We start from the raw sequence: 12,905 nt of genomic DNA, 5'->3' as shown, positions 1-12,905 counted from the left end.
AGCTATTTGTCTGAAATCCAATTAAGAGGATCTAAATCTCCACATTCCATCTCGCACACATCCAAAACAATACTGCAGTACCATAATGGGGACATTTTGGTGACCAGATAATCAGCCTGAGAAACAGTAGGGGACTGCCAGAGGAAATGGGGAAAACTAAAATCTCTAATTACAGTACATTGCTTGCTATTGTTTTAACATTGAAAGGTGTCCAGGACAAGTGCATCTGCTAAGCAAACAAAAAAACATTTTATTATAAATAATAATTGCTAGTAAGAACTGCTCATTTCTTATTAATTAATTTTTGTGTTGACTCTGGTCATAGAGCACACTCCCTGACGCCATTTTCCTTGTGTGGTAACCTCCTCATAATTTTCAAAATTGTTTTTCGGATTAATTTCTCACTGTAATGTGCAGAAATGGTTTGATTTCTGTTCTGTTTCTTCACAGTGTGTTATACCACCTTCATGTAATACCAACAGGAAATGACCAAGTGGAGTGGGGCAAAGGTGTGTTACATTCATTATTTTAATTGTAGAGAACTGCAGGGACAAAGCACGATTTGTGGCACGATTAAGCACCAAGCCAACTGACTGTACGTGGTGTTCAGCCAGTGGGAAATTCATGAATCAGTGGAACGGAAAATAAAATTTGCTGTGCTGCACTGGTGTCAGCCTCCTGGCAGAGGTGACAGATATTCCTTTAAGTCGTGGATGTGGAGATTACCAGTACAAAAGTGATGCCTGATATATCTTTCTTGCAAAATGAAATTGAGAGAAATACAAATGGAACCAGGACTTGAGAATGTAAAGAAAAGTCTTTGCAGATGATGAGAAAAGGACTACAAAAAAATCCCACACAGAAAACAATAATTCTTTCTAATGGAATCCAATAATATCAAGAGCTAGTGATGAATCAACAACTTTAGGAATAAAATCTAATTGGAATGCAATTATATCCCAATTAATCCGTGACCATCACATTCACCTCAAAGCTCTTACAGCAGTTACTGTACTACACTGCTTCTATCAACTGGGTTTTCTTCTTTCTAATAAAAGAATGTCTGTTCCATTTAACCCCACATGGTGTTCAATACTTGACTATCATTCCACTAATTCTAAATTGTTACATTGTTTCTGCTCCGAAATCACACAAGACCGTTTCCCCAGCAGGATGGCAAATATACTCATTTATATCGGGGTTTTTTTATTCTCTCTCCCAAATAAAATGCACACACTGTTTGATAATCACACACTTTAAAGAACTCCTGCTCTCTCCTCTCTGAACAGAAGACCTTAGGGTATTTGATTACATAAAATGGTACACATATAGAAAACCATGGGATGAGATAAAACAGAGAGACAATATTTGTACACACCCAAATCTTGCCTACCTAGGATCAGATAAGATGACCTAAAAGAGAGTAGAACGTACTGTATGAGCATATTAGCAATTGAAACTGAAATATTAGTAGTAATCAATACTGACATTCTATGTATTCTGCTTACTTGGTGACCTTTATAAACATAACAGACCATGAAAATGCCAGTACTGCATCTGGACGACAATAATAATTTCTATTTTCTGCTGTAAATCACCGCAGATTTTTCTGCATATGGGTTTCCAGTGAATTGCTGTTACTGCTGTGATAATTTGAATAGTCCTGAGGAGCATATAGCGAGAGTCTGAGATCATCTAATATTCTAAATAGTAGTTTTTTTACTGATTCTGACCATGTTAATGATTAAGTATTTGGAAACTGCTTCTGACTTGTTACCTTTAATTAATGTGTGCAATGAACCCATTATAAAAGGCAGATTTATTCTGAGAGCATCTTGGCATCTTGCATTAGGAATTTCACATCCTCCCACCCTCCTCAGTACTCTGCCTGTTATTAATATTTCTGCCACTTTAAGCTTTGTACACATGGGGGAGGCCTGTTCTTCACCCTTCAACTAGCTACATGCCTTACAGTTGAAGTATTTACACAGCACTTTCGTATCTCAGACATCAGGTTTAACCATGTTGTGGCTCTCTTACTAGAAAATTTCTATGACATTGAAACTACACCTGAAAACAAGGATGAGAAAGGAAAGTCCCCCTGCTCCTTTGTTCCATCTCTTCCATCTCTCAGATTACTCATGTATGCATCCTTCCATGTGTGCAACTTCAAGAAGACATCTACACAATGCACTTGTTTATTTAAACCATTTATCTGTGTGGTCATCAAACAGAAATGAACAATCAATATTTCAATTGTGGGTGGAACAGCGGCACAGTGGTTAGCAGTGTAGCGGTCCTGGGTTCAATTTCTGAGATGCTGTCGGCGAGTTTGTATGTTCTCATTGGGTTTGCGTGGGTTTCTGCCAGGTGCTGTGGTTTCTTCCCACAGTCCAAAGACAGGATGATAGGATAAATGGCTTCTGGGAAAACTGACCCTGTGACTCTGTGTGTGTCCTACAATGGTCCAGGGTGTATGTCGCCCAATGCTTCCTGGGATAGGCTCTGGGCCATGTGACCCCAAATAGGATAAATGGCTATTAAAAGTGATGGGATATTTCAAATGTATAATAGTATAAAGCTTTGAAACAGAGACTCAAATGAGCATTCATTTCAAGGAGTAGTTTGGGAGTTTGAAGAAAGAAGTAGTTTAAAGAAAAAGATAGGTAGGAATTTGTTAAGAAAGGTACTGTATGACAAAGCGATTGTGTAACAAAAAGGTAAAAATATGTCAATGGGTAGTGTCTGTATTCATCTACAGCAGGGATGGCTACCTACAGTAGATCCTGGAGAGTCACAATCCAGCAGGCTTTATCTGACATATTTAAATCAGCAGTTTCTAAACACTTTTAAACAATACTGTTTTGAGCACATAATGAGGTGATTTGTTCAGTTAAGCAGTTCAGAGATCAATTAAAAAGAAAACACCAATACACTGCAGCTCTCAAGGGCCTCAGATGGACCATACCTGTCCAAAACAGCGAAGGTAAGTACTACCCTGCTCATAATGCACGTGTTCCACGCTTTGACAAGTTGATAATGTAAGTAAGCATGACATATAAGATCTGTCGCAATGTAGCTATCTGGGAACAGGGTTAGTCCTTCCTGGTCAACAGCATGCAAATCGACCTGATACAGATCCAGGAATAACACTCTCTCTGCAGATAATACTTTAAATAAATTATATAACTGTAAAGCAATGCACTTCCTTATATTTTACTGCATCCTGCCCATGTCTCTTTAATTTTACAGTGTTTCCATTTTCATAATTTTAAATTATTTAAGTTTTCATTCCTGTTATAAAGGACGCCCAACATGCAGCTGTAATACACAATACAGCAATCAAGAAAAAGTTTTTGTCTTCGTCAAGATCCTATATTTTGTGTTTGGATTAATTTGCCACAAAACCAAACAGGCAAAAGGCAGCTCTTGTCTGTTTAGGTTATTAGGTTTGTTATCAATGAATTAGAAAAGTCAAAGATTATGAAAATATTCCATTGAAGAAACACAGGAGGGAATGTGGCAAAATGTTAGCAGTATTGCTCCTACTGTAGTTCATAATAATAATCATAATTAAGTGTATTTTTGATCTTCTGATTTGTACCAGATCCAGGCATTTTTATGGAATATGCCCTCTAAGTCTCAATTACAAGGTCTCTTACTGTACATCTCTTCTTTTTTTAAGTGATACTGTAAGAAAAAATATTAAACAGATGGCAGTTACAATAACCACAAACATGTAAAGATGAGTGAATCAATAGGTCTAATGCTAAATAAAATATTCTGGTCCAGTTCTTCTTGACAAATTATATGTGGTGCGGTAGATCAAAAGTACAACACAAGCCATCAATTTAATTGATCTACGTGAAATTAATGTGGTAATAAAGAAACATTAAACTCAACTCGATTTAAAAGTACAGTTATAAAATGCTCTTTGAGATCTGGCCATGCTGCAGGTCTAAAGGCCATTGCACACATACAGTAGCTCTATGAGCATTTGTGCTGTTGCGACGAATGCTCACTAATATGATTCAATGCAAATTTCATTCACTTCTCCTGCTTTGTTATCGTGTGTATACCATTTTTCACACAGTTGATATAATCCCATCTCGTGATCTCTTATTCCGTAAGGTCAGAACAGAAAAAAATCACATACTCTGATGAAATATCAAACGCACAGCAGATCCTATTATCCTAACACTATACTTAGAACAGATCTAATTTCGATAAAGCCTATTGCAACTTTATGCAATGGAAAATCCCTGCTTGAAATATAAAAATATTTGCGATTTAAACCCAAACCCACCTTTTGAATGGTGACGTCATCAAGTTCCTATAAACAAACAAGTACCAACCATACATAAAGGTACAGTAGCTCTTGATTATGAAATTGAAATTTTATGATCAGGCTGAAGTGTTTTAATTTTGGTACTTTCTGGGGAGGCTGTTCTTCTCAAAGCTGAATAAGTGATGCCCAAGCTGTTCTGAATACCAAATGAGTGCGGAAACGACAAGCAGAGTACCAGAGCAGAGATTAGTCTATCTTTCAGGGCATGGAAAAGCTATGTAATTTGCCGTGATTGTTAAGCCATTATCTCTTTGAGTCATTCTTGCCAACATTTTCTAAAAAATGAATTCCTCCTCTGCAGCACTTACACTGCATTCGCAGTTCAGCACCCACTGATTCCAAAGCAAAACCTTGATTTTATAAGAGCTCTTGATTGATCTGTACGTGGTTTCAAGCCGCAAATCTATCTGATGTGTGGCAAAGCCAAAGCTAAGTATGCAGTGCCTAAAACATGTACAACATTTATCGATTAATGATAATTGATACACTCCAGGCAATTCTAGAAATATCTCAATATGCTAAATAAAGTTATTTTTGTGGGAATAGGAATGATTGTTTTAAAAGCATGGCTGAGAAGGACAAGAATAATTCTATATAGCCCACTGCCATATTTGTCGTTCACGTTGCACCTTTTAAATAACTGCTGAATAAATAAAGTACTATTTAATCTGAAATGAATAAAAAAGAGTGTGGAGCCTTCTTCAGAGAAATTATACATCGAGTGTGTTGTAAAATTATTAAAAGTAGTCATTCCTTGAAATGATGTCCCAGTTTGTTAAATGATCAAAAATTGTGTACAGAAGGTGTTGACTGTGTAATGTTCTGTGTTGGATTTGAAACAGACTTAACACTTACAGTAGCACTTAGAACCAATAGGTTTCCAATTTTGTCTTGTCTGACCACAAAACCATTTGCAACTATTTTAATGCTTTGCTGCAATCTTCACGAGGGGTTACAGATGGTTTTCCGACTCTGTCATACGGGACAGCTTTATGGATATTGAGTCTTAGATTATTTTCTCCTGCCTCAGTCATTGGACTCTGAAGCTCTAACGTCGTCACTGTTGGCCTCACGATGGCTTCAGTGCCGGATTTCCCATGAGGCACTGTAGGCACAGTGCTTAGGGCCTATGAAATTTTTAGGGCCTACGAAGGGGGGAAACACTAGTGACTAACGAAGAACAAGCTGAAACAACGTGCTTGCGATCGACTCTGGGTGCACCAAATCAATAATCATACGCTATCGAGCGGCTGTTCTAGAAACTAGAAATATCGAAACGATGGTCGCTTGACTCGCTCCGTCAATCACGCGGTTTAGCTGTCACGCCCTCTGCAGCCAGAGGGCACTCCTTCTCTGTCCTGTCCCTAGTTTCCAGTCTGCTGTCCTTCCTGTCCCTCTCTTTCCCTTGGGCTATATATTTCCGGGTCTTGCATTCTGTCCTCGCTCAGCATTGACGTTCGGATGTCCTGAGACCCGCCTAGCACCAGGGCGCTCCACGTCCGCTCCCTGAGGGCATAGGTTTCTATACGGCAATCCTGAACTCTTTGCACTATGAGCCCGGGCCTTTTTCCCGTCTCGCCGCTACGCATATGGGTCTTTTTCTGCTCTCCTGCTCCCCACGGTTTGTCCCTTTGGACGTCCGTGACATTAGCATTAGAATAGTTTAAAGTGTGTCATGTCAATTGACATAATTCAATTGCCGTTCACCCCTCTTTTTACACATTTCGCAGTGAAAGCACCTAGGGCCTACGTTCACCTAAATCTGCGCCTGGATGGGTTTCCGAACCAGCTTCCTCCTTGCCCACCTCCTTAGTAAAGCCTCTGTCAGGCTGTATCCCTCCCTGTCACCTTTGCTTGCCGGAATAGGACTGGGTTCCCCAATGACAATGAATTGGACAAAGTGGTCAGAAAAGGCCATAGGACATCACTGGAATGGGGTGAGTACTTTTGCAAGACACTGTAAACTCGAGGGGATCAAGTACCACTTTGGCACACGGCATTTCAAGTTCTCTGTAGGCTGCTTTATCTCACTTTATGCAAGGCTGACCATGCTCACTGTGGTACATTTCATCCAATCTCAGCGGTCACCCAGGAACTGGATGGTTGGATGACTACTGAACACATGCTGCAGGTGAGTCATTACAGGTTAACAGCACATGATTTAAATTATAGTCTGTTATCATGTTCTTAAATTTAAACTGTCCCAAAACATTTAAAAAAAATAAATTATGATAGCAACTTTTCATATAACCAAAAGCATCACCTTACACTGCTCCTCCCAAACCTTCACTTTCCTCGTTTCTTTTTCTTCAAACCTTAATCAAACTACTGTATACTGTGTGTCACCCTTGCAGGTGGAGAAGTGAATTTCATTGAGCGCCCTGCGACATAAACTATGTGGCCACGTACTTTACACGCCTCAGGAATTTTAAAGGGTAAACTGATAAGCTTTTGAGCTCCCGAGGACAGATCTCAATCACAGCAGGCTTAATTCCTTGGGGGTAGATTCAGCCATTTAAATGGTGACTTTATACAGCAACGTCAATATACTGGCAATGTCAATAATACGACAACAACTTGCAATCCAATAGAAACAGCAAGCAGCAAATATGACTGGCCATAAAAGATGATAAAAATCCTCGATGAAATGTTCAAATGTGCCTTTTTGTTAGAGACGGACTCCAATGCATGAGCTGAAACAACAGCAACAAAATCATATTTAATGTTACTTTTACCACCTAAAAAATACAAATGTAAAGATGTAGCATCTCAGATTTGACATTTTTTTAAAAAAAACTGCTACTTTCCAAATAACTCCTCCAAGAAAACTAAAACTATCCATATTTATTTGTGCTCAAACAGAAGAAAACGCCGATTCCTATATAAGGAAAATTCTTCGAAGAAAAGAAGAACTTCGCGGCAGTATAAATTCGTGTGATTTTAAACTATTCTGTCCTAAAATATAACTTATATAACCACGCTGGTGAAGACAAGCAGTCCCTTGGTCACATTAATAATAGAATCTGACAGTTGTCCACCACGATGCCTTTTCCCGTTAACTCGCAACAACTAAGACACTGGACTATCTTTGTTACATCTCTCACGCCTGTCCTTAACTATTAGTTGACAAACAGCCTCCAAAGCTACATTGAATCATTTGTCACTTCTGCACAGGACAGCTCATGAACTCCAAGCCGTGAATAAAAGCGTTAAACTATATAAAATAAAGCGTTAAACTGTTAAACTGTATTGCAGTACACTGGAACAGATCATTTACGTCTCCCTTGGAAACTATGAGCTTTGGCACTCAATGTATCAATTTATTTTATTCACATGTTTAAAAAGAACGAAATACTTAAGCGCACATTATTGTCACAATCTCAGACAAATACAAAAAAAGAAACATTGTGACGTTTGGCTACATTTAATTTGATCAATAGTGACCAATATGGTGGTTTATATGGTAATATGTAAAGTCATACTGTATATAGCTTCACAAACAACGAAATGAATGAATGCAGTACTACTCACATACTATACATCGTGTGGCGACACATTCACTACAGGAAGAAAGATGCAGGGATTCGATTTACCAGTATAACACACAGGCGGGTCAATATTTACATGCCAACGTTTAACGCCTGAAAAACAGGAATAGTGGGTCGTCAATGGGACGAAGTCATTACAGAGGGAAATTCGAAAAGCCAGAGGCAGGAGAATTTCATGTAGCCTACAGTTTTCTGCATTAGACTCTGCAACACAAAAGCTACTGAAACTGATAACTTTTTGTTATAGGGTTATCATAGTGCTTTTCAGCTTTAAAAACATGCATCACATTTAACATCTGAAACATAAATAACTAACTACTGTGTGGATACAGACGATGACTAAAAAATCTAATCCAAGCGAAACTGCTGTAGATCGTACTGCATTGCACCGGTAAGCAGTACGTAACAGACGGGCACATTCGCCTAAAAACAACAGCTTTAAAACTGGACAGACAGCCCAAGATTCTCCTGTTGTAAAAGAATGGGACTGCTTGGCTTTATCGTAACGTGCTTTCTGCCACACACTGTGCGTAAAAGCGATACCATCTGACGTTAAGCGACTGACGATTTAGGAACACAAGTTAAACGTCGACCACTAACAAATAAACTTTGGAGTTTGAAAAGGTGACCGCACATTAGCAAGAGTTTTAATTACACCTGGTTTGTCAGTTTGTGCAGTATCTTTACGCTGCCTTCAGGAAAGGTAGTCCTGGACAGGAGCAATTCGGTTGGTCGGAAATGCGAAAAAAAATATTGGCTGTTTTTTCTCTTTTTACACGTATATTGTTTCTTACCTCCGCTGTCATGAAACTCTTCTTAAGTGCTGAGCAGATTGCCCCGTTTTATTTTATTCGAATAGTAGTAAATGACCGGGGCAGTTAGCTTTCCGTCCTTCCTGCGTTTCGTATATCCTGATGTTAGTATCCAGTCTGTTGTTAAGAAGACCTATCGCTGTACAGTACCAGCAGCGAGCCGTAGACCTTTCTGCTTCAAGGAGGCGGGTCTCGGGCTTTTTCAACAGAAGAATCCCTCTAAACATCTGGATTAGTGATTCCCGCAGCGCACGTAGCCTAATGTGTTCACACAGTTACAGTCGTGAAAATGGCTACTATGTTTTTTAAGCAATTGAACTTCCATTGACCAAACATAAACTTGATACATTTCTTGAGATTTGAGGGGAATCTGATCGAATGCTGCTTTAACTGTTAATTACAAAATGGTTATGATCTCAGGGGATTCAGAGACATATTTTCGTTCTTCTTGCCTCATACTGCTTTCATCTGGTCACCAAACATTTCTTAGGAGGCTTTTAATTAAATATCGGCAACCGCCTGCCTGAATATAAATTCTTACTTCGGGGGTATTCATTTCATATTTGTCAATATTGATTTTCTCGTATTCCTCTGTCATAAACATAGTATCGTAGGAAGTCACGTTGGGGTCCATCGGCTTCTTTCAAATAGAAAAGAACACTAACCATACACTGATAATGAATTAGTGAGCTAAAACGGACTCTTGTTCAGCTCCTACACTGGGTACTAAAGTTATGACTGTAAGGAACTATTTGTACAGATTTAAAAGCAAATTCATGGGGTTAATTTGAATACAAAGTGGAGAAAACAGGAGTGCATTGCCAGACATATAGTCTGCAGGCTCACTCACTGCACAACCTCACCAGATAACATGCTAATGTGTCACTGAAATGTTATACTGCAGAATATACAGTATGTGAAAGCAGCCAATTTAAAGAACAGACCAGTAGCCATTTACTACTTTGAGATCAGCCAACAAGCACACTTTTCCTGTACCACTACAAAATAATATACAGCTGGGTCGGATTATGTTCATATCGAACTATATACTGTATTCTGACATTAATTTTCTTTTTTTCAAGGATAAAGATTTATATATTGATTGATGGCAACCTGACTGCTCCATGCTGCTTTGATCTAACCCTAGGACCTCAGTTGCTACCCCATTCTGTGCAGTTCATCCTTACATGACATCTTTCCAGCAGCACATTGTATACTCTCAATTGCTTGATTACCATCAATGATAACCATCAGGTGAAAGTTTGGGGGGGGGGTTTTCACAGCATAGGTCCCCCAAAAGGGACCCTCGGCCAGTGCCAGATTTCCCATTAGGCACTGTAGGCACAGGGCCTATGTTAGGGATTCGGTAAGAGAAACCGAAACCAATGAATGAACCCACTTGCAGGAGCTGATAAAGCCTAGCCGTGATCCAAAGAAAGCAGTAGTCGAAGGAACGAGCCGAGAGTCCAGGGGAAGCCAGAGATCCAAACAGGGAACGGGTTACCGAAGCCAAACCGTGATCCGAAACCATAGACGATAGATCAATCCGAGAGTCCAGGGGAAGCCAGAGATCCAAAACAGAGAGTGAGTACCGAAGCCAAGCCGTGATCCGAAAAACCGTAGTCAAAGGGGGAAAAACCGTAATCCGAAAACCAAGAAAGACACAAAGCAGAAGAAGGAGTAGAGCAACTAGGAAGCTCGAAAGGAAAACCAATACTGAGCGAGGAGGTAGGAAAAGACAGGTGTTTAAGTACAGGATGAGACGGGGGTGTGGTGGTGAATAAGTAAACTGATAGGTAGACTGATGAAGTAAGGCTACGCCTTCTTCTGCCTCTTCTGTTGCCGGGAGGCAGGGATCGTAACAGCCTAGGGCCTACAAAATTATTAGGGCCTACAAAGGAGGGAAACACTAGGGACTAACGAAGAATGAGCCGAAACAACATGCTTGCACTCGATTCTGGGTGCTCCAAATCAATAATCATACGCTACAGTATCTAGCGGCTGTTCTAGAAACTAAAAGTATCGAAGTGATGGTGGTTTATCAGAATAGTTTAAAGTGCATAATGTCAATCGACGTGATTCAATTGCCGTTTACCCCTCTTTTTGCACATTTCGGAGAAAAAGTGCCTAGGGCCTACGAACACCAAACTCTGGCCCTAACCCCACCCACACTGTTCTCAGCAGCTCTGACTTACCCACTAATTCACCTCCCCTGAGGCCCTAGCGCCCAGTCGTGAGGCAGGGCCTCTCAGCAAGCTGGGGGGGGGGTTATGTTTAGGCCCCAGAGGACCACTTGGTTCCCAGTGTGTTATGGTTACCCCTTTCCTGTACCAACCTTTCCCCTGCTTCTCCTGGTGAATTTCTTCCAGCAGTGGTCACGCATGTCTGTGGCTTTCACAGCTCAGAACCTGGAGATCAACAGATGCAGTTACCATTGTTTGTAATCTAACTACGAAACACTGTTACAAGTGTTGTTACTTTCAGTCCCTGTTTGTATCATATGTGGACTGTCTCACAGTACTGTATGTATTGTTCAGCTGGTTCCAATTCACTTATGTTTCACTTGTGATGTTTTCCTATGTGCTACAAAAAGCAAGGGTGACAGGGAATAGTCAAAAACAAGCTATGGACTACAAATGAGAGAAAGAAGGGTCAAGACGAGCAGAGCTTTGTATTTTCTGTTTTTTTTTGGTTCATACTATGGTTATGATTGGAGTTTTTTACACATCATTGAATATATCTTCCAGTTTCCTAATATCAGATTACACAACTTTTGAGTCTTCAGCGGCGCTGTATAAATGGCTGACCCTGTGCTCTGACCCCAAGCTTCTCTCCCTGTCTGTGTGTCTCATGGAGAGCAAGTTGGGGTATGCAAAAAGACAAAGTCCTAATACAAGAAATTGTATATGGCCAATAAAGTGATCTTATCTTCTTATCTTCTTCAGAAACTATTCAAGCACATAAGCGCAATTTCCCTCTCTTGTCTTTTAGCTAGTGCACGTCACAACAAACACTTTTACAAAATTTCATCTGGTATACAGTATACTTCAAATGTCTTTGCATTTTTTAATGAGGATGTCAACAGAAATTTTAACAAAATGAATTTAAAACTACAGAAACTTAACATTTGTCTGTAGTTATCTGGTAGAAAGAAGAAGATCCTAGATTGTCAATAACTGGCAGCACTAAGAGCAATATTGAGGCTGGGGAGCTGTAGTTAAGCAGGAATGACCAAATTCATATTACTTTTGGCCATGGTGAATGTCCTATTGATGTCAAGACGAGTGTCTTTTAGAGCAAAGAATTTTACCAGGTGATATAAAAAAAGACATTATAGATAAAATGAAGTTAATTAATGGGTGAGCCAAGAACGTTTGTCTGTATCATCTCATATACAGTATGTACTGTATATGTGGATGTTGATGTTATGATGTGTACAGCATCTGTATGTGTACAGTATGTGTGTAATTCTGTGCATTTGTGCACAGTGTTGAGCTATTTACAGTAGGCTGATGTGTAAAACAACATTGACCCAGTGAAATGAACTTGGTCCATGATAGCTGGTTATCCAGAATTGACCCTGAACACAATGCCACTACCCAGAGTACAACATTGGACTGCTGAAGGCCAGAACAATGAAAAAGAATGTTAAAAATAACACATTCTAATCTGAAATGCCATATCTATGCATGGAAACAGTGTGCATTGTTCCGTTTTCCTTTCAAGAAATTTGAATTAACCCCTTCTAAGGAATTCTATTATTTTCTACCAAAATATGTTTTACTTAGTATTGTAACGTTACAGTATTTAATCTTAATCAAGCTACCTGTTATTAACATCACCAGTAGTACCGTGTGTTGTGATAAGCAACAGATTCTCAGAATCTATTATTAATCGTTTTTAAGACTATCGTCCCTCTTTCCTCTTCTTTTTCACTTGGTGTTTTGATGCACAAGCCCTATTAAGGCGTGTCGATGTATTATGGTTACACACTCCCATCTTTCAGATCTGCAGAATAATCGTCTTGCGTACTGAAAAATATCAATTTTTCTCAGCTATTTGGAAACCTATGCTGAAATAATGATTACTGCTAAAAAATAAAAAAAAGCATTTATAGAAAAGCAACAAAGCCCATTCAACTCAGATGCTTTCTATCGGTTCCATCTAGTGGTTAACAGAAGTAACTGCGTTCATCGA

The 12,905-nt window shown here is 39.4% G+C and overlaps 1 protein-coding gene across 5 annotated transcripts in view; it reads right to left on the bottom strand.

Annotated features, from left to right (window-relative positions):
* The window catches only part of sytl5 (synaptotagmin-like 5), an 89,685-nt gene that overhangs the window by 64,929 nt on the left and 11,851 nt on the right, over positions 1–12,905 (bottom strand). The window contains exons 1-2 of one of the 5 annotated variants that reach the window (XM_015364156.2): positions 8,691–8,899; positions 7,880–7,989 (exon numbers count right to left, since the gene is read on the bottom strand). The exons of 1 other annotated variant lie outside the window; for it this stretch is intronic. The gene's annotated coding sequence lies outside the window, so the exon portion shown is untranslated. Of the gene's footprint in view, positions 1–7,879; positions 7,990–8,690; positions 8,900–11,043; positions 11,117–12,905 lie in introns of those variants that run through there. 3 more of the 5 variants (XM_069178939.1, XM_015364153.2, XM_006639216.3) reach the window with 3 other exon arrangements.

Source organism: Lepisosteus oculatus, chromosome 15, assembly GCF_040954835.1.
Source record: "Lepisosteus oculatus isolate fLepOcu1 chromosome 15, fLepOcu1.hap2, whole genome shotgun sequence".
NCBI lineage: Eukaryota > Metazoa > Chordata > Actinopteri > Semionotiformes > Lepisosteidae > Lepisosteus > Lepisosteus oculatus.
Note: the sequence above shows the minus strand (reverse complement) of the source record. Positions and strands in the feature narration are given on the sequence as shown.